Source organism: Chiloscyllium punctatum, chromosome 46 (genome assembly GCF_047496795.1).
Source record: "Chiloscyllium punctatum isolate Juve2018m chromosome 46, sChiPun1.3, whole genome shotgun sequence".
NCBI classification, from domain to species: Eukaryota; Metazoa; Chordata; class Chondrichthyes; order Orectolobiformes; family Hemiscylliidae; genus Chiloscyllium; species Chiloscyllium punctatum.
The window spans coordinates 17,213,601-17,240,862 of record NC_092784.1 but is presented as its reverse complement, the minus strand read 5'-3'; the positions used below and the strand labels follow the sequence as shown (position 1 = coordinate 17,240,862).

General features: G+C 45.5%; 14 non-coding genes across 14 annotated transcripts; all 14 read right to left on the bottom strand.

The window, feature by feature from the left end:
• Positions 1-1,290: 1,290 nt before the first annotated feature.
• On the bottom strand, positions 1,291-1,372 carry trnal-uag (transfer RNA leucine (anticodon UAG)). The gene has a single exon. It is a non-coding gene; the product is annotated as a tRNA-Leu (tRNA).
• Positions 1,373-3,273: 1,901 nt separating this feature from the next.
• On the bottom strand, positions 3,274-3,355 carry trnal-uag (transfer RNA leucine (anticodon UAG)). The gene has a single exon. It is a non-coding gene; the product is annotated as a tRNA-Leu (tRNA).
• A 1,901-nt stretch (positions 3,356-5,256) lies between these two features.
• On the bottom strand, positions 5,257-5,338 carry trnal-uag (transfer RNA leucine (anticodon UAG)). Its single transcript has one exon. It is a non-coding gene; the product is annotated as a tRNA-Leu (tRNA).
• A 1,901-nt stretch (positions 5,339-7,239) lies between these two features.
• Positions 7,240-7,321, bottom strand: trnal-uag (transfer RNA leucine (anticodon UAG)). The gene has a single exon. It is a non-coding gene; the product is annotated as a tRNA-Leu (tRNA).
• Positions 7,322-9,236: 1,915 nt separating this feature from the next.
• On the bottom strand, positions 9,237-9,318 carry trnal-uag (transfer RNA leucine (anticodon UAG)). The gene has a single exon. It is a non-coding gene; the product is annotated as a tRNA-Leu (tRNA).
• Positions 9,319-11,219: 1,901 nt separating this feature from the next.
• On the bottom strand, positions 11,220-11,301 carry trnal-uag (transfer RNA leucine (anticodon UAG)). Its single transcript has one exon. It is a non-coding gene; the product is annotated as a tRNA-Leu (tRNA).
• Positions 11,302-13,216: 1,915 nt separating this feature from the next.
• On the bottom strand, positions 13,217-13,298 carry trnal-uag (transfer RNA leucine (anticodon UAG)). Its single transcript has one exon. It is a non-coding gene; the product is annotated as a tRNA-Leu (tRNA).
• Positions 13,299-15,213: 1,915 nt separating this feature from the next.
• Positions 15,214-15,295, bottom strand: trnal-uag (transfer RNA leucine (anticodon UAG)). Its single transcript has one exon. It is a non-coding gene; the product is annotated as a tRNA-Leu (tRNA).
• A 1,901-nt stretch (positions 15,296-17,196) lies between these two features.
• On the bottom strand, positions 17,197-17,278 carry trnal-uag (transfer RNA leucine (anticodon UAG)). Its single transcript has one exon. It is a non-coding gene; the product is annotated as a tRNA-Leu (tRNA).
• Positions 17,279-19,179: 1,901 nt separating this feature from the next.
• Positions 19,180-19,261, bottom strand: trnal-uag (transfer RNA leucine (anticodon UAG)). Its single transcript has one exon. It is a non-coding gene; the product is annotated as a tRNA-Leu (tRNA).
• Positions 19,262-21,162: 1,901 nt separating this feature from the next.
• On the bottom strand, positions 21,163-21,244 carry trnal-uag (transfer RNA leucine (anticodon UAG)). The gene has a single exon. It is a non-coding gene; the product is annotated as a tRNA-Leu (tRNA).
• Positions 21,245-23,145: 1,901 nt separating this feature from the next.
• Positions 23,146-23,227, bottom strand: trnal-uag (transfer RNA leucine (anticodon UAG)). Its single transcript has one exon. It is a non-coding gene; the product is annotated as a tRNA-Leu (tRNA).
• Positions 23,228-25,128: 1,901 nt separating this feature from the next.
• trnal-uag (transfer RNA leucine (anticodon UAG)) lies at positions 25,129-25,210 on the bottom strand. Its single transcript has one exon. It is a non-coding gene; the product is annotated as a tRNA-Leu (tRNA).
• Positions 25,211-27,111: 1,901 nt separating this feature from the next.
• On the bottom strand, positions 27,112-27,193 carry trnal-uag (transfer RNA leucine (anticodon UAG)). The gene has a single exon. It is a non-coding gene; the product is annotated as a tRNA-Leu (tRNA).
• Positions 27,194-27,262: the final 69 nt, after the last annotated feature.

The following is a 27,262-nucleotide window of genomic DNA, read 5'->3' as shown; positions in this document are numbered from 1 at the left end:
ACCGTGCAATTCGCTGCAGAGATCTTCACACATGGATACCAACTGAGTTGGAAACCTGTGTGGGAATCGAAGATAAGCGACTCAATAAATTTTGCTAAATTCCATGGTGCGTTTTAGAAATGCAGTTTCTCTTCACCTCAATCTAAAAGGCAGTTTCTGAACATAGTAACAGAAGTCAAAAGGTAATTACCTCACCCCACCCCCACTCCGGAAGAGGTGCTAACTGCCCTTGATTGCTTTTTGTTCACGATGTGAAGAGCTCTCACGCTTGAGTCACCTTCACGTCTCTGGTTGCTGAGTGAATCACAAAAAAGGAATTTCACCAGAGCTGCAACTGCCTCCCTTCCCCACTCGCCCTCCCCGTTTACATTTTCCTGCTCGTCAGTGACTTAAAGAAAACCAAATGAAAAGCAGTCTGTGGCACAATCATTTCGACTGCTCACGGGAAAGGTAGCATTGTGAACCACTGCAGAAACGAACGATTTCCTTACTTTTGCTCCGACTGACCATACTCTGGGAAATTTTCCCAGATTCTCAGTTGAGGATTCTTGCCGCTGGAAGTTACCTCTCAAAACCTGTTAATTCGTAATGTATTGAGAGAATCGCACAACAGAAAGCATTTAACACGGAACACAAACAAAACTGGCAAACCAAATGCATTCTCAGACACAGCGAGCATGAATGCTAAATGTGAGACAGTCCGGGGGCATGAGCCATAAAGTAATCTCACAATTAACAACAGGGCAATTCCAAACTACTCTTTCAAACATACTGGAGCCTGAGTGCACCACCACTTCCCAGACAATGCCGAAAAGAGAGAAAGAAAGAATATTATAAGAATGGGTCATAAAAAATGAATTTCACCAATCACAGTCTCGATTAGATTACCTTTCCCTTCCGATGTACCCAGGACGGAAATGAAGGAAGTGGGAGAAATTCAATACCATATGACGTCGAAATTCATTGGAAGGATTTTCTCATTGGCCAGAAAACCAAATAACCACGAGTCGAGTCACCGTAGGACTTTGTTTCACAACAGCGATGAAATAACAGTCTCCATTCGGTTCCAGTAAAAAGACAACTTGTCTGGAACATAAAGCAAGAGTAGAGCTGCTTGCGATTTTTCCGCGCGAGAGGCGAACACGATCATGACAGCACAGACACGTTGGAAAAATCGGCACTTTCATTGCCCGGGAAGCAAACCTATTTGGCTTCTGTTTAAAACCGAACTGCAGCAGGGGTCGAAACAACTCTGCAGGAAGCGGCGTGGTTGGAGTTGATCAGCAGAAATGGCAGCGGTGGGATTCGAACCCACGCCTCTGTCGAGACTGGAGCCTAAATCCAGCGCCTTAGACCGCTCGGCCACACTACCAGCCAGCGGCGGCACACCTTTCTTGCAACTCCAATTCTGCTCCTGCATGACAACAGGTGCAAAGTCACGTGAAAAGGGTTCCATGATCCCTCTCCGACTCGCACAGCTGCTGGGATGTGCCCGTCTACAATATCAATTTCGCAGCAGATAATGATAGCCCGTCAATCCAGACAAAAATCATTGGTCAGCTGAGTCTATTTTCTCAGACTCTTTTCAGCTACAAATGTATCTGTGAGAGCGTCAGAATATATGATCGGTTATCATTTGGTCAAATTATCATGAGCTATTTGACATTACTGCAATTTCGATTCTTGCATTGCTAAATGATTTCACCCATTGCTCAAAACAGGACAACTTTCACGTTTACACGGAATATGAAGCACACCGGTCTACAGGGAAGATGCACAAAGCTGAGTAGGCCGTGTTCCACATCATACCGCGCAGCATAGTTTCAGTCACTGTGCCTGTTTTGCAGAATACGAGTCCCAAAGAATGTTCTCCACCCTAAAACCGGAGGTAGCACTACAATCAGAGAACGACAGATCACATTGTAAGGATGCTCTGACCTCGGAGCCAGTTCGAGATGCCACTTTTCTTGCCTTTTTGCCTTCACCGTGCAATTCGCTGCAGAGATCTTCACACATGGATACCAACTGAGTTGGAAACCTGTGTGGGAATCGAAGATAAGCGACTCAATAAATTTTGCTAAATTCCATGGTGCGTTTTAGAAATGCAGTTTCTCTTCACCTCAATCTAAAAGGCAGTTTCTGAACATAGTAACAGAAGTCAAAAGGTAATTACCTCACCCCACCCCCACTCCGGAAGAGGTGCTAACTGCCCTTGATTGCTTTTTGTTCACGATGTGAAGAGCTCTCACGCTTGAGTCACCTTCACGTCTCTGGTTGCTGAGTGAATCACAAAAAAGGAATTTCACCAGAGCTGCAACTGCCTCCCTTCCCCACTCGCCCTCCCCGTTTACATTTTCCTGCTCGTCAGTGACTTAAAGAAAACCAAATGAAAAGCAGTCTGTGGCACAATCATTTCGACTGCTCACGGGAAAGGTAGCATTGTGAACCACTGCAGAAACGAACGATTTCCTTACTTTTGCTCCGACTGACCATACTCTGGGAAATTTTCCCAGATTCTCAGTTGAGGATTCTTGCCGCTGGAAGTTACCTCTCAAAACCTGTTAATTCGTAATGTATTGAGAGAATCGCACAACAGAAAGCATTTAACACGGAACACAAACAAAACTGGCAAACCAAATGCATTCTCAGACACAGCGAGCATGAATGCTAAATGTGAGACAGTCCGGGGGCATGAGCCATAAAGTAATCTCACAATTAACAACAGGGCAATTCCAAACTACTCTTTCAAACATACTGGAGCCTGAGTGCACCACCACTTCCCAGACAATGCCGAAAAGAGAGAAAGAAAGAATATTATAAGAATGGGTCATAAAAAATGAATTTCACCAATCACAGTCTCGATTAGATTACCTTTCCCTTCCGATGTACCCAGGACGGAAATGAAGGAAGTGGGAGAAATTCAATACCATATGACGTCGAAATTCATTGGAAGGATTTTCTCATTGGCCAGAAAACCAAATAACCACGAGTCGAGTCACCGTAGGACTTTGTTTCACAACAGCGATGAAATAACAGTCTCCATTCGGTTCCAGTAAAAAGACAACTTGTCTGGAACATAAAGCAAGAGTAGAGCTGCTTGCGATTTTTCCGCGCGAGAGGCGAACACGATCATGACAGCACAGACACGTTGGAAAAATCGGCACTTTCATTGCCCGGGAAGCAAACCTATTTGGCTTCTGTTTAAAACCGAACTGCAGCAGGGGTCGAAACAACTCTGCAGGAAGCGGCGTGGTTGGAGTTGATCAGCAGAAATGGCAGCGGTGGGATTCGAACGCACGCCTCTGTCGAGACTGGAGCCTAAATCCAGCGCCTTAGACCGCTCGGCCACACTACCAGCCAGCGGCGGCACACCTTTCTTGCAACTCCAATTCTGCTCCTGCATGACAACAGGTGCAAAGTCACGTGAAAAGGGTTCCATGATCCCTCTCCGACTCGCACAGCTGCTGGGATGTGCCCGTCTACAATATCAATTTCGCAGCAGATAATGATAGCCCGTCAATCCAGACAAAAATCATTGGTCAGCTGAGTCTATTTTCTCAGACTCTTTTCAGCTACAAATGTATCTGTGAGAGCGTCAGAATATATGATCGGTTATCATTTGGTCAAATTATCATGAGCTATTTGACATTACTGCAATTTCGATTCTTGCATTGCTAAATGATTTCACCCATTGCTCAAAACAGGACAACTTTCACGTTTACACGGAATATGAAGCACACCGGTCTACAGGGAAGATGCACAAAGCTGAGTAGGCCGTGTTCCACATCATACCGCGCAGCATAGTTTCAGTCACTGTGCCTGTTTTGCAGAATACGAGTCCCAAAGAATGTTCTCCACCCTAAAACCGGAGGTAGCACTACAATCCGAGAACGACAGATCACATTGTAAGGATGCTCTGACCTCGGAGCCAGTTCGAGATGCCACTTTTCTTGCCTTTTTGCCTTCACCGTGCAATTCGCTGCAGAGATCTTCACACATGGATACCAACTGAGTTGGAAACCTGTGTGGGAATCGAAGATAAGCGACTCAATAAATTTTGCTAAATTCCATGGTGCGTTTTAGAAATGCAGTTTCTCTTCACCTCAATCTAAAAGGCAGTTTCTGAACATAGTAACAGAAGTCAAAAGGTAATTACCTCACCCCACCCCCACTCCGGAAGAGGTGCTAACTGCCCTTGATTGCTTTTTGTTCACGATGTGAAGAGCTCTCACGCTTGAGTCACCTTCACGTCTCTGGTTGCTGAGTGAATCACAAAAAAGGAATTTCACCAGAGCTGCAACTGCCTCCCTTCCCCACTCGCCCTCCCCGTTTACATTTTCCTGCTCGTCAGTGACTTAAAGAAAACCAAATGAAAAGCAGTCTGTGGCACAATCATTTCGACTGCTCACGGGAAAGGTAGCATTGTGAACCACTGCAGAAACGAACGATTTCCTTACTTTTGCTCCGACTGACCATACTCTGGGAAATTTTCCCAGATTCTCAGTTGAGGATTCTTGCCGCTGGAAGTTACCTCACGAACCCTGTTAATTCGTAATGTATTGAGAGAATCGCACAACAGAAAGCATTTAACACGGAACACAAACAAAACTGCCAAACCAAATGCATTCTCAGACACAGCGAGCATGAATGCTAAATGTGAGACAGTCCGGGGGCATGAGCCATAAAGTAATCTCACAATTAACAACAGGGCAATTCCAAACTACTCTTTCAAACATACTGGAGCGTGAGTGCACCACCACTTCCCAGACAATGCCGAAAAGAGAGAAAGAAAGAATATTATAAGAATGGGTCATAAAAAATGAATTTCACCAATCACAGTCTCGATTAGATTACCTTTCCCTTCCGATGTACCCAGGACGGAAATGAAGGAAGTGGGAGAAATTCAATACCATATGACGTCGAAATTCATTGGAAGGATTTTCTCATTGGCCAGAAAACCAAATAACCACGAGTCGAGTCACCGTAGGACTTTGTTTCACAACAGCGATGAAATAACAGTCTCCATTCGGTTCCAGTAAAAAGACAACTTGTCTGGAACATAAAGCAAGAGTAGAGCTGCTTGCGATTTTTCCGCGCGAGAGGCGAACACGATCATGACAGCACAGACACGTTGGAAAAATCGGCACTTTCATTGCCCGGGAAGAAAACCTATTTGGCTTCTGTTTAAAACCGAACTGCAGCAGGGGTCGAAACAACTCTGCAGGAAGCGGCGTGGTTGGAGTTGATCAGCAGAAATGGCAGCGGTGGGATTCGAACCCACGCCTCTGTCGAGATTGGAGCCTAAATCCAGCGCCTTAGACCGCTCGGCCACACTACCAGCCAGCGACGGCACACCTTTCTTGCAACTCCAATTCTGCTCCTGCATGACAACAGGTGCAAAGTCACGTGAAAAGGGTTCCATGATCCCTCTCCGACTCGCACAGCTGCTGGGATGTGCCCGTCTACAATATCAATTTCGCAGCAGATAATGATAGCCCGTCAATCCAGACAAAAATCATTGGTCAGCTGAGTCTATTTTCTCAGACTCTTTTCAGCTACAAATGTATCTGTGAGAGCGTCAGAATATATGATCTGTTATCATTTGGTCAAATTATCATGAGCTATTTGACATTACTGCAATTTCGATTCTTGCATTGCTAAATGATTTCACCCATTGCTCAAAACAGGACAACTTTCACGTTTACACGGAATATGAAGCACACCGGTCTACAGGGAAGATGCACAAAGCTGAGTAGGCCGTGTTCCACATCATACCGCGCAGCATAGTTTCAGTCACTGTGCCTGTTTTGCAGAATACGAGTCCCAAAGAATTTTCTCCACCCTAAAACCGGAGGTAGCACTACAATCCGAGAACGACAGATCACATTGTAAGGATGCTCTGACCTCGGAGCCAGTTCGAGATGCCACTTTTCTTGCCTTTTTGCCTTCACCGTGCAATTCGCTGCAGAGATCTTCACACATGGATACCAACTGAGTTGGAAACCTGTGTGGGAATCGAAGATAAGCGACTCAATAAATTTTGCTAAATTCCATGGTGCGTTTTAGAAATGCAGTTTCTCTTCACCTCAATCTAAAAGGCAGTTTCTGAACATAGTAACAGAAGTCAAAAGGTAATTACCTCACCCCACCCCCACTCCGGAAGAGGTGCTAACTGCCCTTGATTGCTTTTTGTTCACGATGTGAAGAGCTCTCACGCTTGAGTCACCTTCACGTCTCTGGTTGCTGAGTGAATCACAAAAAAGGAATTTCACCAGAGCTGCAACTGCCTCCCTTCCCCACTCGCCCTCCCCGTTTACATTTTCCTGCTCGTCAGTGACTTAAAGAAAACCAAATGAAAAGCAGTCTGTGGCACAATCATTTCGACTGCTCACGGGAAAGGTAGCATTGTGAACCACTGCAGAAACGAACGATTTCCTTACTTTTGCTCCGACTGACCATACTCTGGGAAATTTTCCCAGATTCTCAGTTGAGGATTCTTGCCGCTGGAAGTTACCTCACAAACCCTGTTAATTCGTAATGTATTGAGAGAATGGCACAACAGAAAGCATTTAACACGGAACACAAACAAAACTGGCAAACCAAATGCATTCTCAGACACAGCGAGCATGAATGCTAAATGTGAGACAGTCCGGGGGCATGAGCCATAAAGTAATCTCACAATTAACAACAGGGCAATTCCAAACTACTCTTTCAAACATACTGGAGCCTGAGTGCACCACCACTTCCCAGACAATGCCGAAAAGAGAGAAAGAAAGAATATTATAAGAATGGGTCATAAAAAATGAATTTCACCAATCACAGTCTCGATTAGATTACCTTTCCCTTCCGATGTACCCAGGACGGAAATGAAGGAAGTGGGAGAAATTCAATACCATATGACGTCGAAATTCATTGGAAGGATTTTCTCATTGGCCAGAAAACCAAATAACCACGAGTCGAGTCACCGTAGGACTTTGTTTCACAACAGCGATGAAATAACAGTCTCCATTCGGTTCCAGTAAAAAGACAACTTGTCTGGAACATAAAGCAAGAGTAGAGCTGCTTGCGATTTTTCCGCGCGAGAGGCGAACACGATCATGACAGCACAGACACGTTGGAAAAATCGGCACTTTCATTGCCCGGGAAGCAAACCTATTTGGCTTCTGTTTAAAACCGAACTGCAGCAGGGGTCGAAACAACTCTGCAGGAAGCGGCGTGGTTGGAGTTGATCAGCAGAAATGGCAGCGGTGGGATTCGAACCCACGCCTCTGTCGAGACTGGAGCCTAAATCCAGCGCCTTAGACCGCTCGGCCACACTACCAGCCAGCGGTGGAACACCTTTCTTGCAACTCCAATTCTGCTCCTGCATGACAACAGGTGCAAAGTCACGTGAAAAGGGTTCCATGATCCCTCTCCGACTCGCACAGCTGCTGGGATGTGCCCGTCTACAATATCAATTTCGCAGCAGATAATGATAGCCCGTCAATCCAGACAAAAATCATTGGTCAGCTGAGTCTATTTTCTCAGACTCTTTTCAGCTACAAATGTATCTGTGAGAGCGTCAGAATATATGATCGGTTATCATTTGGTCAAATTATCATGAGCTATTTGACATTACTGCAATTTCGATTCTTGCATTGCTAAATGATTTCACCCATTGCTCAAAACAGGACAACTTTCACGTTTACACGGAATATGAAGCACACCGGTCTACAGGGAAGATGCACAAAGCTGAGTAGGCCGTGTTCCACATCATACCGCGCAGCATAGTTTCAGTCACTGTGCCTGTTTTGCAGAATACGAGTCCCAAAGAATGTTCTCCACCCTAAAACCGGAGGTAGCACTACAATCCGAGAACGACAGATCACATTGTAAGGATGCTCTGACCTCGGAGCCAGTTCGAGATGCCACTTTTCTTGCCTTTTTGCCTTCACCGTGCAATTCGCTGCAGAGATCTTCACACATGGATACCAACTGAGTTGGAAACCTGTGTGGGAATCGAAGATAAGCGACTCAATAAATTTTGCTAAATTCCATGGTGCGTTTTAGAAATGCAGTTTCTCTTCACCTCAATCTAAAAGGCAGTTTCTGAACATAGTAACAGAAGTCAAAAGGTAATTACCTCACCCCACCCCCACTCCGGAAGAGGTGCTAACTGCCCTTGATTGCTTTTTGTTCACGATGTGAAGAGCTCTCACGCTTGAGTCACCTTCACGTCTCTGGTTGCTGAGTGAATCACAAAAAAGGAATTTCACCAGAGCTGCAACTGCCTCCCTTCCCCACTCGCCCTCCCCGTTTACATTTTCCTGCTCGTCAGTGACTTAAAGAAAACCAAATGAAAAGCAGTCTGTGGCACAATCATTTCGACTGCTCACGGGAAAGGTAACATTGTGAACCACTGCAGAAACGAACGATTTCCTTACTTTTGCTCCGACTGACCATACTCTGGGAAATTTTCCCAGATTCTCAGTTGAGGATTCTTGCCGCTGGAAGTTACCTCTCAAACCCTGTTAATTCGTAATGTATTGAGAGAATCGCACAACAGAAAGCATTTAACACGGAACACAAACAAAACTGGCAAACCAAATGCATTCTCAGACACAGCGAGCATGAATGCTAAATGTGAGACAGTCCGGGGGCATGAGCCATAAAGTAATCTCACAATTAACAACAGGGCAATTCCAAACTACTCTTTCAAACATACTGGAGCCTGAGTGCACCACCACTTCCCAGACAATGCCGAAAAGAGAGAAAGAAAGAATATTATAAGAATGGGTCATAAAAAATGAATTTCACCAATCACAGTCTCGATTAGATTACCTTTCCCTTCCGATGTACCCAGGACGGAAATGAAGGAAGTGGGAGAAATTCAATACCATATGACGTCGAAATTCATTGGAAGGATTTTCTCATTGGCCAGAAAACCAAATAACCACGAGTCGAGTCACCGTAGGACTTTGTTTCACAACAGCGATGAAATAACAGTCTCCATTCGGTTCCAGTAAAAAGACAACTTGTCTGGAACATAAAGCAAGAGTAGAGCTGCTTGCGATTTTTCCGCGCGAGAGGCGAACACGATCATGACAGCACAGACACGTTGGAAAAATCGGCACTTTCCCACACCACTGTTCATTGCCCGGGAAGCAAACCTATTTGGCTTCTGTTTAAAACCGAACTGCAGCAGGGGTCGAAACAACTCTGCAGGAAGCGGCGTGGTTGGAGTTGATCAGCAGAAATGGCAGCGGTGGGATTCGAACCCACGCCTCTGTCGAGACTGGAGCCTAAATCCAGCGCCTTAGACCGCTCGGCCACACTACCAGCCAGCGGCGGCACACCTTTCTTGCAACTCCAATTCTGCTCCTGCATGACAACAGGTGCAAAGTCACGTGAAAAGGGTTCCATGATCCCTCTCCGACTCGCACAGCTGCTGGGATGTGCCCGTCTACAATATCAATTTCGCAGCAGATAATGATAGCCCGTCAATCCAGACAAAAATCATTGGTCAGCTGAGTCTATTTTCTCAGACTCTTTTCAGCTACAAATGTATCTGTGAGAGCGTCAGAATATATGATCGGTTATCATTTGGTCAAATTATCATGAGCTATTTGACATTACTGCAATTTCGATTCTTGCATTGCTAAATGATTTCACCCATTGCTCAAAACAGGACAACTTTCACGTTTACACGGAATATGAAGCACACCGGTCTACAGGGAAGATGCACAAAGCTGAGTAGGCCGTGTTCCACATCATACCGCGCAGCATAGTTTCAGTCACTGTGCCTGTTTTGCAGAATACGAGTCCCAAAGAATGTTCTCCACCCTAAAACCGGAGGTAGCACTACAATCCGAGAACGACAGATCACATTGTAAGGATGCTCTGACCTCGGAGCCAGTTCGAGATGCCACTTTTCTTGCCTTTTTGCCTTCACCGTGCAATTCGCTGCAGAGATCTTCACACATGGATACCAACTGAGTTGGAAACCTGTGTGGGAATCGAAGATAAGCGACTCAATAAATTTTGCTAAATTCCATGGTGCGTTTTAGAAATGCAGTTTCTCTTCACCTCAATCTAAAAGGCAGTTTCTGAACATAGTAACAGAAGTCAAAAGGTAATTACCTCACCCCACCCCCACTCCGGAAGAGGTGCTAACTGCCCTTGATTGCTTTTTGTTCACGATGTGAAGAGCTCTCACGCTTGAGTCACCTTCACGTCTCTGGTTGCTGAGTGAATCACAAAAAAGGAATTTCACCAGAGCTGCAACTGCCTCCCTTCCCCACTCGCCCTCCCCGTTTACATTTTCCTGCTCGTCAGTGATTTAAAGAAAACCAAATGAAAAGCAGTCTGTGGCACAATCATTTCGACTGCTCACGGGAAAGGTAGCATTGTGAACCACTGCAGAAACGAACGATTTCCTTACTTTTGCTCCGACTGACCATACTCTGGGAAATTTTCCCAGATTCTCAGTTGAGGATTCTTGCCGCTGGAAGTTACCTCACGAACCCTGTTAATTCGTAATGTATTGAGAGAATCGCACAACAGAAAGCATTTAACACGGAACACAAACAAAACTGCCAAACCAAATGCATTCTCAGACACAGCGAGCATGAATGCTAAATGTGAGACAGTCCGGGGGCATGAGCCATAAAGTAATCTCACAATTAACAACAGGGCAATTCCAAACTACTCTTTCAAACATACTGGAGCCTGAGTGCACCACCACTTCCCAGACAATGCCGAAAAGAGAGAAAGAAAGAATATTATAAGAATGGGTCATAAAAAATGAATTTCACCAATCACAGTCTCGATTAGATTACCTTTCCCTTCCGATGTACCCAGGACGGAAATGAAGGAAGTGGGAGAAATTCAATACCATATGACGTCGAAATTCATTGGAAGGATTTTCTCATTGGCCAGAAAACCAAATAACCACGAGTCGAGTCACCGTAGGACTTTGTTTCACAACAGCGATGAAATAACAGTCTCCATTCGGTTCCAGTAAAAAGACAACTTGTCTGGAACATAAAGCAAGAGTAGAGCTGCTTGCGATTTTTCCGCGCGAGAGGCGAACACGATCATGACAGCACAGACACGTTGGAAAAATCGGCACTTTCATTGCCCGGGAAGCAAACCTATTTGGCTTCTGTTTAAAACCGAACTGCAGCAGGGGTCGAAACAACTCTGCAGGAAGCGGCGTGGTTGGAGTTGATCAGCAGAAATGGCAGCGGTGGGATTCGAACCCACGCCTCTGTCGAGACTGGAGCCTAAATCCAGCGCCTTAGACCGCTCGGCCACACTACCAGCCAGCGGCGGCACACCTTTCTTGCAACTCCAATTCTGCTCCTGCATGACAACAGGTGCAAAGTCACGTGAAAAGGGTTCCATGATCCCTCTCCGACTCGCACAGCTGCTGGGATGTGCCCGTCTACAATATCAATTTCGCAGCAGATAATGATAGCCCGTCAATCCAGACAAAAATCATTGGTCAGCTGAGTCTATTTTCTCAGACTCTTTTCAGCTACAAATGTATCTGTGAGAGCGTCAGAATATATGATCGGTTATCATTTGGTCAAATTATCATGAGCTATTTGACATTACTGCAATTTCGATTCTTGCATTGCTAAATGATTTCACCCATTGCTCAAAACAGGACAACTTTCACGTTTACACGGAATATGAAGCACACCGGTCTACAGGGAAGATGCACAAAGCTGAGTAGGCCGTGTTCCACATCATACCGCGCAGCATAGTTTCAGTCACTGTGCCTGTTTTGCAGAATACGAGTCCCAAAGAATGGTCTCCACCCTAAAACCGGAGGTAGCACTACAATCCGAGAACGACAGATCACATTGTAAGGATGCTCTGACCTCGGAGCCAGTTCGAGATGCCACTTTTCTTGCCTTTTTGCCTTCACCGTGCAATTCGCTGCAGAGATCTTCACACATGGATACCAACTGAGTTGGAAACCTGTGTGGGAATCGAAGATAAGCGACTCAATAAATTTTGCTAAATTCCATGGTGCGTTTTAGAAATGCAGTTTCTCTTCACCTCAATCTAAAAGGCAGTTTCTGAACATAGTAACAGAAGTCAAAAGGTAATTACCTCACCCCACCCCCACTCCGGAAGAGGTGCTAACTGCCCTTGATTGCTTTTTGTTCACGATGTGAAGAGCTCTCACGCTTGAGTCACCTTCACGTCTCTGGTTGCTGAGTGAATCACAAAAAAGGAATTTCACCAGAGCTGCAACTGCCTCCCTTCCCCACTCGCCCTCCCCGTTTACATTTTCCTGCTCGTCAGTGACTTAAAGAAAACCAAATGAAAAGCAGTCTGTGGCACAATCATTTCGACTGCTCACGGGAAAGGTAGCATTGTGAACCACTGCAGAAACGAACGATTTCCTTACTTTTGCTCCGACTGACCATACTCTGGGAAATTTTCCCAGATTCTCAGTTGAGGATTCTTGCCGCTGGAAGTTACCTCTCAAAACCTGTTAATTCGTAATGTATTGAGAGAATCGCACAACAGAAAGCATTTAACACGGAACACAAACAAAACTGGCAAACCAAATGCATTCTCAGACACAGCGAGCATGAATGCTAAATGTGAGACAGTCCGGGGGCATGAGCCATAAAGTAATCTCACAATTAACAACAGGGCAATTCCAAACTACTCTTTCAAACATACTGGAGCCTGAGTGCACCACCACTTCCCAGACAATGCCGAAAAGAGAGAAAGAAAGAATATTATAAGAATGGGTCATAAAAAATGAATTTCACCAATCACAGTCTCGATTAGATTACCTTTCCCTTCCGATGTACCCAGGACGGAAATGAAGGAAGTGGGAGAAATTCAATACCATATGACGTCGAAATTCATTGGAAGGATTTTCTCATTGGCCAGAAAACCAAATAACCACGAGTCGAGTCACCGTAGGACTTTGTTTCACAACAGCGATGAAATAACAGTCTCCATTCGGTTCCAGTAAAAAGACAACTTGTCTGGAACATAAAGCAAGAGTAGAGCTGCTTGCGATTTTTCCGCGCGAGAGGCGAACACGATCATGACAGCACAGACACGTTGGAAAAATCGGCACTTTCCCACACCACTGTTCATTGCCCGGGAAGCAAACCTATTTGGCTTCTGTTTAAAACCGAACTGCAGCAGGGGTCGAAACAACTCTGCAGGAAGCGGCGTGGTTGGAGTTGATCAGCAGAAATGGCAGCGGTGGGATTCGAACCCACGCCTCTGTCGAGACTGGAGCCTAAATCCAGCGCCTTAGACCGCTCGGCCACACTACCAGCCAGCGGCGGCACACCTTTCTTGCAACTCCAATTCTGCTCCTGCATGACAACAGGTGCAAAGTCACGTGAAAAGGGTTCCATGATCCCTCTCCGACTCGCACAGCTGCTGGGATGTGCCCGTCTACAATATCAATTTCGCAGCAGATAATGATAGCCCGTCAATCCAGACAAAAATCATTGGTCAGCTGAGTCTATTTTCTCAGACTCTTTTCAGCTACAAATGTATCTGTGAGAGCGTCAGAATATATGATCGGTTATCATTTGGTCAAATTATCATGAGCTATTTGACATTACTGCAATTTCGATTCTTGCATTGCTAAATGATTTCACCCATTGCTCAAAACAGGACAACTTTCACGTTTACACGGAATATGAAGCACACCGGTCTACAGGGAAGATGCACAAAGCTGAGTAGGCCGTGTTCCACATCATACCGCGCAGCATAGTTTCAGTCACTGTGCCTGTTTTGCAGAATACGAGTCCCAAAGAATGTTCTCCACCCTAAAACCGGAGGTAGCACTACAATCCGAGAACGACAGATCACATTGTAAGGATGCTCTGACCTCGGAGCCAGTTCGAGATGCCACTTTTCTTGCCTTTTTGCCTTCACCGTGCAATTCGCTGCAGAGATCTTCACACATGGATACCAACTGAGTTGGAAACCTGTGTGGGAATCGAAGATAAGCGACTCAATAAATTTTGCTAAATTCCATGGTGCGTTTTAGAAATGCAGTTTCTCTTCACCTCAATCTAAAAGGCAGTTTCTGAACATAGTAACAGAAGTCAAAAGGTAATTACCTCACCCCACCCCCACTCCGGAAGAGGTGCTAACTGCCCTTGATTGCTTTTTGTTCACGATGTGAAGAGCTCTCACGCTTGAGTCACCTTCACGTCTCTGGTTGCTGAGTGAATCACAAAAAAGGAATTTCACCAGAGCTGCAACTGCCTCCCTTCCCCACTCGCCCTCCCCGTTTACATTTTCCTGCTCGTCAGTGACTTAAAGAAAACCAAATGAAAAGCAGTCTGTGGCACAATCATTTCGACTGCTCACGGGAAAGGTAACATTGTGAACCACTGCAGAAACGAACGATTTCCTTACTTTTGCTCCGACTGACCATACTCTGGGAAATTTTCCCAGATTCTCAGTTGAGGATTCTTGCCGCTGGAAGTTACCTCTCAAACCCTGTTAATTCGTAATGTATTGAGAGAATCGCACAACAGAAAGCATTTAACACGGAACACAAACAAAACTGGCAAACCAAATGCATTCTCAGACACAGCGAGCATGAATGCTAAATGTGAGACAGTCCGGGGGCATGAGCCATAAAGTAATCTCACAATTAACAACAGGGCAATTCCAAACTACTCTTTCAAACATACTGGAGCCTGAGTGCACCACCACTTCCCAGACAATGCCGAAAAGAGAGAAAGAAAGAATATTATAAGAATGGGTCATAAAAAATGAATTTCACCAATCACAGTCTCGATTAGATTACCTTTCCCTTCCGATGTACCCAGGACGGAAATGAAGGAAGTGGGAGAAATTCAATACCATATGACGTCGAAATTCATTGGAAGGATTTTCTCATTGGCCAGAAAACCAAATAACCACGAGTCGAGTCACCGTAGGACTTTGTTTCACAACAGCGATGAAATAACAGTCTCCATTCGGTTCCAGTAAAAAGACAACTTGTCTGGAACATAAAGCAAGAGTAGAGCTGCTTGCGATTTTTCCGCGCGAGAGGCGAACACGATCATGACAGCACAGACACGTTGGAAAAATCGGCACTTTCCCACACCACTGTTCATTGCCCGGGAAGCAAACCTATTTGGCTTCTGTTTAAAACCGAACTGCAGCAGGGGTCGAAACAACTCTGCAGGAAGCGGCGTGGTTGGAGTTGATCAGCAGAAATGGCAGCGGTGGGATTCGAACCCACGCCTCTGTCGAGACTGGAGCCTAAATCCAGCGCCTTAGACCGCTCGGCCACACTACCAGCCAGCGGCGGCACACCTTTCTTGCAACTCCAATTCTGCTCCTGCATGACAACAGGTGCAAAGTCACGTGAAAAGGGTTCCATGATCCCTCTCCGACTCGCACAGCTGCTGGGATGTGCCCGTCTACAATATCAATTTCGCAGCAGATAATGATAGCCCGTCAATCCAGACAAAAATCATTGGTCAGCTGAGTCTATTTTCTCAGACTCTTTTCAGCTACAAATGTATCTGTGAGAGCGTCAGAATATATGATCGGTTATCATTTGGTCAAATTATCATGAGCTATTTGACATTACTGCAATTTCGATTCTTGCATTGCTAAATGATTTCACCCATTGCTCAAAACAGGACAACTTTCACGTTTACACGGAATATGAAGCACACCGGTCTACAGGGAAGATGCACAAAGCTGAGTAGGCCGTGTTCCACATCATACCGCGCAGCATAGTTTCAGTCACTGTGCCTGTTTTGCAGAATACGAGTCCCAAAGAATGTTCTCCACCCTAAAACCGGAGGTAGCACTACAATCCGAGAACGACAGATCACATTGTAAGGATGCTCTGACCTCGGAGCCAGTTCGAGATGCCACTTTTCTTGCCTTTTTGCCTTCACCGTGCAATTCGCTGCAGAGATCTTCACACATGGATACCAACTGAGTTGGAAACCTGTGTGGGAATCGAAGATAAGCGACTCAATAAATTTTGCTAAATTCCATGGTGCGTTTTAGAAATGCAGTTTCTCTTCACCTCAATCTAAAAGGCAGTTTCTGAACATAGTAACAGAAGTCAAAAGGTAATTACCTCACCCCACCCCCACTCCGGAAGAGGTGCTAACTGCCCTTGATTGCTTTTTGTTCACGATGTGAAGAGCTCTCACGCTTGAGTCACCTTCACGTCTCTGGTTGCTGAGTGAATCACAAAAAAGGAATTTCACCAGAGCTGCAACTGCCTCCCTTCCCCACTCGCCCTCCCCGTTTACATTTTCCTGCTCGTCAGTGATTTAAAGAAAACCAAATGAAAAGCAGTCTGTGGCACAATCATTTCGACTGCTCACGGGAAAGGTAGCATTGTGAACCACTGCAGAAACGAACGATTTCCTTACTTTTGCTCCGACTGACCATACTCTGGGAAATTTTCCCAGATTCTCAGTTGAGGATTCTTGCCGCTGGAAGTTACCTCACGAACCCTGTTAATTCGTAATGTATTGAGAGAATCGCACAACAGAAAGCATTTAACACGGAACACAAACAAAACTGCCAAACCAAATGCATTCTCAGACACAGCGAGCATGAATGCTAAATGTGAGACAGTCCGGGGGCATGAGCCATAAAGTAATCTCACAATTAACAACAGGGCAATTCCAAACTACTCTTTCAAACATACTGGAGCGTGAGTGCACCACCACTTCCCAGACAATGCCGAAAAGAGAGAAAGAAAGAATATTATAAGAATGGGTCATAAAAAATGAATTTCACCAATCACAGTCTCGATTAGATTACCTTTCCCTTCCGATGTACCCAGGACGGAAATGAAGGAAGTGGGAGAAATTCAATACCATATGACGTCGAAATTCATTGGAAGGATTTTCTCATTGGCCAGAAAACCAAATAACCACGAGTCGAGTCACCGTAGGACTTTGTTTCACAACAGCGATGAAATAACAGTCTCCATTCGGTTCCAGTAAAAAGACAACTTGTCTGGAACATAAAGCAAGAGTAGAGCTGCTTGCGATTTTTCCGCGCGAGAGGCGAACACGATCATGACAGCACAGACACGTTGGAAAAATCGGCACTTTCATTGCCCGGGAAGCAAACCTATTTGGCTTCTGTTTAAAACCGAACTGCAGCAGGGGTCGAAACAACTCTGCAGGAAGCGGCGTGGTTGGAGTTGATCAGCAGAAATGGCAGCGGTGGGATTCGAACCCACGCCTCTGTCGAGACTGGAGCCTAAATCCAGCGCCTTAGACCGCTCGGCCACACTACCAGCCAGCGGCGGAACACCTTTCTTGCAACTCCAATTCTGCTCCTGCATGACAACAGGTGCAAAGTCACGTGAAAAGGGTTCCATGATCCCTCTCCGACTCGCACAGCTGCTGGGATGTGCCCGTCTACAATATCAATTTCGCAGCAGATAATGATAGCCCGTCAATCCAGACAAAAATCATTGGTCAGCTGAGTCTATTTTCTCAGACTCTTTTCAGCTACAAATGTATCTGTGAGAGCGTCAGAATATATGATCGGTTATCATTTGGTCAAATTATCATGAGCTATTTGACATTACTGCAATTTCGATTCTTGCATTGCTAAATGATTTCACCCATTGCTCAAAACAGGACAACTTTCACGTTTACACGGAATATGAAGCACACCGGTCTACAGGGAAGATGCACAAAGCTGAGTAGGCCGTGTTCCACATCATACCGCGCAGCATAGTTTCAGTCACTGTGCCTGTTTTGCAGAATACGAGTCCCAAAGAATGTTCTCCACCCTAAAACCGGAGGTAGCACTACAATCCGAGAACGACAGATCACATTGTAAGGATGCTCTGACCTCGGAGCCAGTTCGAGATGCCACTTTTCTTGCCTTTTTGCCTTCACCGTGCAATTCGCTGCAGAGATCTTCACACATGGATACCAACTGAGTTGGAAACCTGTGTGGGAATCGAAGATAAGCGACTCAATAAATTTTGCTAAATTCCATGGTGCGTTTTAGAAATGCAGTTTCTCTTCACCTCAATCTAAAAGGCAGTTTCTGAACATAGTAACAGAAGTCAAAAGGTAATTACCTCACCCCACCCCCACTCCGGAAGAGGTGCTAACTGCCCTTGATTGCTTTTTGTTCACGATGTGAAGAGCTCTCACGCTTGAGTCACCTTCACGTCTCTGGTTGCTGAGTGAATCACAAAAAAGGAATTTCACCAGAGCTGCAACTGCCTCCCTTCCCCACTCGCCCTCCCCGTTTACATTTTCCTGCTCGTCAGTGATTTAAAGAAAACCAAATGAAAAGCAGTCTGTGGCACAATCATTTCGACTGCTCACGGGAAAGGTAGCATTGTGAACCACTGCAGAAACGAACGATTTCCTTACTTTTGCTCCGACTGACCATACTCTGGGAAATTTTCCCAGATTCTCAGTTGAGGATTCTTGCCGCTGGAAGTTACCTCACGAACCCTGTTAATTCGTAATGTATTGAGAGAATCGCACAACAGAAAGCATTTAACACGGAACACAAACAAAACTGCCAAACCAAATGCATTCTCAGACACAGCGAGCATGAATGCTAAATGTGAGACAGTCCGGGGGCATGAGCCATAAAGTAATCTCACAATTAACAACAGGGCAATTCCAAACTACTCTTTCAAACATACTGGAGCGTGAGTGCACCACCACTTCCCAGACAATGCCGAAAAGAGAGAAAGAAAGAATATTATAAGAATGGGTCATAAAAAATGAATTTCACCAATCACAGTCTCGATTAGATTACCTTTCCCTTCCGATGTACCCAGGACGGAAATGAAGGAAGTGGGAGAAATTCAATACCATATGACGTCGAAATTCATTGGAAGGATTTTCTCATTGGCCAGAAAACCAAATAACCACGAGTCGAGTCACCGTAGGACTTTGTTTCACAACAGCGATGAAATAACAGTCTCCATTCGGTTCCAGTAAAAAGACAACTTGTCTGGAACATAAAGCAAGAGTAGAGCTGCTTGCGATTTTTCCGCGCGAGAGGCGAACACGATCATGACAGCACAGACACGTTGGAAAAATCGGCACTTTCATTGCCCGGGAAGCAAACCTATTTGGCTTCTGTTTAAAACCGAACTGCAGCAGGGGTCGAAACAACTCTGCAGGAAGCGGCGTGGTTGGAGTTGATCAGCAGAAATGGCAGCGGTGGGATTCGAACCCACGCCTCTGTCGAGACTGGAGCCTAAATCCAGCGCCTTAGACCGCTCGGCCACACTACCAGCCAGCGGCGGAACACCTTTCTTGCAACTCCAATTCTGCTCCTGCATGACAACAGGTGCAAAGTCACGTGAAAAGGGTTCCATGATCCCTCTCCGACTCGCACAGCTGCTGGGATGTGCCCGTCTACAATATCAATTTCGCAGCAGATAATGATAGCCCGTCAATCCAGACAAAAATCATTGGTCAGCTGAGTCTATTTTCTCAGACTCTTTTCAGCTACAAATGTATCTGTGAGAGCGTCAGAATATATGATCGGTTATCATTTGGTCAAATTATCATGAGCTATTTGACATTACTGCAATTTCGATTCTTGCATTGCTAAATGATTTCACCCATTGCTCAAAACAGGACAACTTTCACGTTTACACGGAATATGAAGCACACCGGTCTACAGGGAAGATGCACAAAGCTGAGTAGGCCGTGTTCCACATCATACCGCGCAGCATAGTTTCAGTCACTGTGCCTGTTTTGCAGAATACGAGTCCCAAAGAATGTTCTCCACCCTAAAACCGGAGGTAGCACTACAATCCGAGAACGACAGATCACATTGTAAGGATGCTCTGACCTCGGAGCCAGTTCGAGATGCCACTTTTCTTGCCTTTTTGCCTTCACCGTGCAATTCGCTGCAGAGATCTTCACACATGGATACCAACTGAGTTGGAAACCTGTGTGGGAATCGAAGATAAGCGACTCAATAAATTTTGCTAAATTCCATGGTGCGTTTTAGAAATGCAGTTTCTCTTCACCTCAATCTAAAAGGCAGTTTCTGAACATAGTAACAGAAGTCAAAAGGTAATTACCTCACCCCACCCCCACTCCGGAAGAGGTGCTAACTGCCCTTGATTGCTTTTTGTTCACGATGTGAAGAGCTCTCACGCTTGAGTCACCTTCACGTCTCTGGTTGCTGAGTGAATCACAAAAAAGGAATTTCACCAGAGCTGCAACTGCCTCCCTTCCCCACTCGCCCTCCCCGTTTACATTTTCCTGCTCGTCAGTGACTTAAAGAAAACCAAATGAAAAGCAGTCTGTGGCACAATCATTTCGACTGCTCACGGGAAAGGTAGCATTGTGAACCACTGCAGAAACGAACGATTTCCTTACTTTTGCTCCGACTGACCATACTCTGGGAAATTTTCCCAGATTCTCAGTTGAGGATTCTTGCCGCTGGAAGTTACCTCTCAAAACCTGTTAATTCGTAATGTATTGAGAGAATCGCACAACAGAAAGCATTTAACACGGAACACAAACAAAACTGGCAAACCAAATGCATTCTCAGACACAGCGAGCATGAATGCTAAATGTGAGACAGTCCGGGGGCATGAGCCATAAAGTAATCTCACAATTAACAACAGGGCAATTCCAAACTACTCTTTCAAACATACTGGAGCCTGAGTGCACCACCACTTCCCAGACAATGCCGAAAAGAGAGAAAGAAAGAATATTATAAGAATGGGTCATAAAAAATGAATTTCACCAATCACAGTCTCGATTAGATTACCTTTCCCTTCCGATGTACCCAGGACGGAAATGAAGGAAGTGGGAGAAATTCAATACCATATGACGTCGAAATTCATTGGAAGGATTTTCTCATTGGCCAGAAAACCAAATAACCACGAGTCGAGTCACCGTAGGACTTTGTTTCACAACAGCGATGAAATAACAGTCTCCATTCGGTTCCAGTAAAAAGACAACTTGTCTGGAACATAAAGCAAGAGTAGAGCTGCTTGCGATTTTTCCGCGCGAGAGGCGAACACGATCATGACAGCACAGACACGTTGGAAAAATCGGCACTTTCATTGCCCGGGAAGCAAACCTATTTGGCTTCTGTTTAAAACCGAACTGCAGCAGGGGTCGAAACAACTCCGCAGGAAGCGGCGTGGTTGGAGTTGATCAGCAGAAATGGCAGCGGTGGGATTCGAACCCACGCCTCTGTCGAGACTGGAGCCTAAATCCAGCGCCTTAGACCGCTCGGCCACACTACCAGCCAGCGGCGGCACACCTTTCTTGCAACTCCAATTCTGCTCCTGCATGACAACAGGTGCAAAGTCACGTGAAAAGGGTTCCATGATCCCTCTCCGACTCGCACAGCTGCTGGGATGTGCCCGTCTACAATATCAATTTCGCAGCAGATAATGATAGCCCGTCAATCCAGACAAAAATCATTGGTCAGCTGAGTCTATTTTCTCAGACTCTTTTCAGCTACAAATGTATCTGTGAGAGCGTCAGAATATATGATCGGTTATCATTTGGTCAAATTATCATGAGCTATTTGACATTACTGCAATTTCGATTCTTGCATTGCTAAATGATTTCACCCATTGCTCAAAACAGGACAACTTTCACGTTTACACGGAATATGAAGCACACCGGTCTACAGGGAAGATGCACAAAGCTGAGTAGGCCGTGTTCCACATCATACCGCGCAGCATAGTTTCAGTCACTGTGCCTGTTTTGCAGAATACGAGTCCCAAAGAATGTTCTCCACCCTAAAACCGGAGGTAGCACTACAATCCGAGAACGACAGATCACATTGTAAGGATGCTCTGACCTCGGAGCCAGTTCGAGATGCCACTTTTCTTGCCTTTTTGCCTTCACCGTGCAATTCGCTGCAGAGATCTTCACACATGGATACCAACTGAGTTGGAAACCTGTGTGGGAATCGAAGATAAGCGACTCAATAAATTTTGCTAAATTCCATGGTGCGTTTTAGAAATGCAGTTTCTCTTCACCTCAATCTAAAAGGCAGTTTCTGAACATAGTAACAGAAGTCAAAAGGTAATTACCTCACCCCACCCCCACTCCGGAAGAGGTGCTAACTGCCCTTGATTGCTTTTTGTTCACGATGTGAAGAGCTCTCACGCTTGAGTCACCTTCACGTCTCTGGTTGCTGAGTGAATCACAAAAAAGGAATTTCACCAGAGCTGCAACTGCCTCCCTTCCCCACTCGCCCTCCCCGTTTACATTTTCCTGCTCGTCAGTGACTTAAAGAAAACCAAATGAAAAGCAGTCTGTGGCACAATCATTTCGACTGCTCACGGGAAAGGTAGCATTGTGAACCACTGCAGAAACGAACGATTTCCTTACTTTTGCTCCGACTGACCATACTCTGGGAAATTTTCCCAGATTCTCAGTTGAGGATTCTTGCCGCTGGAAGTTACCTCTCAAAACCTGTTAATTCGTAATGTATTGAGAGAATCGCACAACAGAAAGCATTTAACACGGAACACAAACAAAACTGGCAAACCAAATGCATTCTCAGACACAGCGAGCATGAATGCTAAATGTGAGACAGTCCGGGGGCATGAGCCATAAAGTAATCTCACAATTAACAACAGGGCAATTCCAAACTACTCTTTCAAACATACTGGAGCCTGAGTGCACCACCACTTCCCAGACAATGCCGAAAAGAGAGAAAGAAAGAATATTATAAGAATGGGTCATAAAAAATGAATTTCACCAATCACAGTCTCGATTAGATTACCTTTCCCTTCCGATGTACCCAGGACGGAAATGAAGGAAGTGGGAGAAATTCAATACCATATGACGTCGAAATTCATTGGAAGGATTTTCTCATTGGCCAGAAAACCAAATAACCACGAGTCGAGTCACCGTAGGACTTTGTTTCACAACAGCGATGAAATAACAGTCTCCATTCGGTTCCAGTAAAAAGACAACTTGTCTGGAACATAAAGCAAGAGTAGAGCTGCTTGCGATTTTTCCGCGCGAGAGGCGAACACGATCATGACAGCACAGACACGTTGGAAAAATCGGCACTTTCATTGCCCGGGAAGCAAACCTATTTGGCTTCTGTTTAAAACCGAACTGCAGCAGGGGTCGAAACAACTCTGCAGGAAGCGGCGTGGTTGGAGTTGATCAGCAGAAATGGCAGCGGTGGGATTCGAACCCACGCCTCTGTCGAGACTGGAGCCTAAATCCAGCGCCTTAGACCGCTCGGCCACACTACCAGCCAGCGGCGGCACACCTTTCTTGCAACTCCAATTCTGCTCCTGCATGACAACAGGTGCAAAGTCACGTGAAAAGGGTTCCATGATCCCTCTCCGACTCGCACAGCTGCTGGGATGTGCCCGTCTACAATATCAATTTCGCAGCAGATAATGATAGCCCGTCAATCCAGACAAAAATCATTGGTCAGCTGAGTCTATTTTCTCAGACTCTTTTCAGCTACAAATGTATCTGTGAGAGCGTCAGAATATATGATCGGTTATCATTTGGTCAAATTATCATGAGCTATTTGACATTACTGCAATTTCGATTCTTGCATTGCTAAATGATTTCACCCATTGCTCAAAACAGGACAACTTTCACGTTTACACGGAATATGAAGCACACCGGTCTACAGGGAAGATGCACAAAGCTGAGTAGGCCGTGTTCCACATCATACCGCGCAGCATAGTTTCAGTCACTGTGCCTGTTTTGCAGAATACGAGTCCCAAAGAATGTTCTCCACCCTAAAACCGGAGGTAGCACTACAATCCGAGAACGACAGATCACATTGTAAGGATGCTCTGACCTCGGAGCCAGTTCGAGATGCCACTTTTCTTGCCTTTTTGCCTTCACCGTGCAATTCGCTGCAGAGATCTTCACACATGGATACCAACTGAGTTGGAAACCTGTGTGGGAATCGAAGATAAGCGACTCAATAAATTTTGCTAAATTCCATGGTGCGTTTTAGAAATGCAGTTTCTCTTCACCTCAATCTAAAAGGCAGTTTCTGAACATAGTAACAGAAGTCAAAAGGTAATTACCTCACCCCACCCCCACTCCGGAAGAGGTGCTAACTGCCCTTGATTGCTTTTTGTTCACGATGTGAAGAGCTCTCACGCTTGAGTCACCTTCACGTCTCTGGTTGCTGAGTGAATCACAAAAAAGGAATTTCACCAGAGCTGCAACTGCCTCCCTTCCCCACTCGCCCTCCCCGTTTACATTTTCCTGCTCGTCAGTGATTTAAAGAAAACCAAATGAAAAGCAGTCTGTGGCACAATCATTTCGACTGCTCACGGGAAAGGTAGCATTGTGAACCACTGCAGAAACGAACGATTTCCTTACTTTTGCTCCGACTGACCATACTCTGGGAAATTTTCCCAGATTCTCAGTTGAGGATTCTTGCCGCTGGAAGTTACCTCACGAACCCTGTTAATTCGTAATGTATTGAGAGAATCGCACAACAGAAAGCATTTAACACGGAACACAAACAAAACTGCCAAACCAAATGCATTCTCAGACACAGCGAGCATGAATGCTAAATGTGAGACAGTCCGGGGGCATGAGCCATAAAGTAATCTCACAATTAACAACAGGGCAATTCCAAACTACTCTTTCAAACATACTGGAGCGTGAGTGCACCACCACTTCCCAGACAATGCCGAAAAGAGAGAAAGAAAGAATATTATAAGAATGGGTCATAAAAAATGAATTTCACCAATCACAGTCTCGATTAGATTACCTTTCCCTTCCGATGTACCCAGGACGGAAATGAAGGAAGTGGGAGAAATTCAATACCATATGACGTCGAAATTCATTGGAAGGATTTTCTCATTGGCCAGAAAACCAAATAACCACGAGTCGAGTCACCGTAGGACTTTGTTTCACAACAGCGATGAAATAACAGTCTCCATTCGGTTCCAGTAAAAAGACAACTTGTCTGGAACATAAAGCAAGAGTAGAGCTGCTTGCGATTTTTCCGCGCGAGAGGCGAACACGATCATGACAGCACAGACACGTTGGAAAAATCGGCACTTTCATTGCCCGGGAAGCAAACCTATTTGGCTTCTGTTTAAAACCGAACTGCAGCAGGGGTCGAAACAACTCTGCAGGAAGCGGCGTGGTTGGAGTTGATCAGCAGAAATGGCAGCGGTGGGATTCGAACCCACGCCTCTGTCGAGACTGGAGCCTAAATCCAGCGCCTTAGACCGCTCGGCCACACTACCAGCCAGCGGCGGCACACCTTTCTTGCAACTCCAATTCTGCTCCTGCATGACAACAGGTGCAAAGTCACGTGAAAAGGGTTCCATGATCCCTCTCCGACTCGCACAGCTGCTGGGATGTGCCCGTCTACAATATCAATTTCGCAGCAGATAATGATAGCCCGTCAATCCAGACAAAAATCATTGGTCAGCTGAGTCTATTTTCTCAGACTCTTTTCAGCTACAAATGTATCTGTGAGAGCGTCAGAATATATGATCGGTTATCATTTGGTCAAATTATCATGAGCTATTTGACATTACTGCAATTTCGATTCTTGCATTGCTAAATGATTTCACCCATTGCTCAAAACAGGACAACTTTCACGTTTACACGGAATATGAAGCACACCGGTCTACAGGGAAGATGCACAAAGCTGAGTAGGCCGTGTTCCACATCATACCGCGCAGCATAGTTTCAGTCACTGTGCCTGTTTTGCAGAATACGAGTCCCAAAGAATGGTCTCCACCCTAAAACCGGAGGTAGCACTACAATCCGAGAACGACAGATCACATTGTAAGGATGCTCTGACCTCGGAGCCAGTTCGAGATGCCACTTTTCTTGCCTTTTTGCCTTCACCGTGCAATTCGCTGCAGAGATCTTCACACATGGATACCAACTGAGTTGGAAACCTGTGTGGGAATCGAAGATAAGCGACTCAATAAATTTTGCTAAATTCCATGGTGCGTTTTAGAAATGCAGTTTCTCTTCACCTCAATCTAAAAGGCAGTTTCTGAACATAGTAACAGAAGTCAAAAGGTAATTACCTCACCCCACCCCCACTCCGGAAGAGGTGCTAACTGCCCTTGATTGCTTTTTGTTCACGATGTGAAGAGCTCTCACGCTTGAGTCACCTTCACGTCTCTGGTTGCTGAGTGAATCACAAAAAAGGAATTTCACCAGAGCTGCAACTGCCTCCCTTCCCCACTCGCCCTCCCCGTTTACATTTTCCTGCTCGTCAGTGACTTAAAGAAAACCAAATGAAAAGCAGTCTGTGGCACAATCATTTCGACTGCTCACGGGAAAGGTAGCATTGTGAACCACTGCAGAAACGAACGATTTCCTTACTTTTGCTCCGACTGACCATACTCTGGGAAATTTTTCCAGATTCTCAGTTGAGGATTCTTGCCGCTGGAAGTTACCTCTCAAAACCTGTTAATTCGTAATGTATTGAGAGAATCGCACAACAGAAAGCATTTAACACGGAACACAAACAAAACTGGCAAACCAAATGCATTCTCAGACACAGCGAGCATGAATGCTAAATGTGAGACAGTCCGGGGGCATGAGCCATAAAGTAATCTCACAATTAACAACAGGGCAATTCCAAACTACTCTTTCAAACATACTGGAGCCTGAGTGCACCACCACTTCCCAGACAATGCCGAAAAGAGAGAAAGAAAGAATATTATAAGAATGGGTCATAAAAAATGAATTTCACCAATCACAGTCTCGATTAGATTACCTTTCCCTTCCGATGTACCCAGGACGGAAATGAAGGAAGTGGGAGAAATTCAATACCATATGACGTCGAAATTCATTGGAAGGATTTTCTCATTGGCCAGAAAACCAAATAACCAAGAGTCGAGTCACCGTAGGACTTTGTTTCACAACAGCGATGAAATAACAGTCTCCATTCGGTTCCAGTAAAAAGACAACTTGTCTGGAACATAAAGCAAGAGTAGAGCTGCTTGCGATTTTTCCGCGCGAGAGGCGAACACGATCATGACAGCACAGACACGTTGGAAAAATCGGCACTTTCATTGCCCGGGAAGCAAACCTATTTGGCTTCTGTTTAAAACCGAACTGCAGCAGGGGTCGAAACAACTCTGCAGGAAGCGGCGTGGTTGGAGTTGATCAGCAGAAATGGCAGCGGTGGGATTCGAACCCACGCCTCTGTCGAGACTGGAGCCTAAATCCAGCGCCTTAGACCGCTCGGCCACACTACCAGCCAGCGGCGGCACACCTTTCTTGCAACTCCAATTCTGCTCCTGCATGACAACAGGTGCAAAGTCACG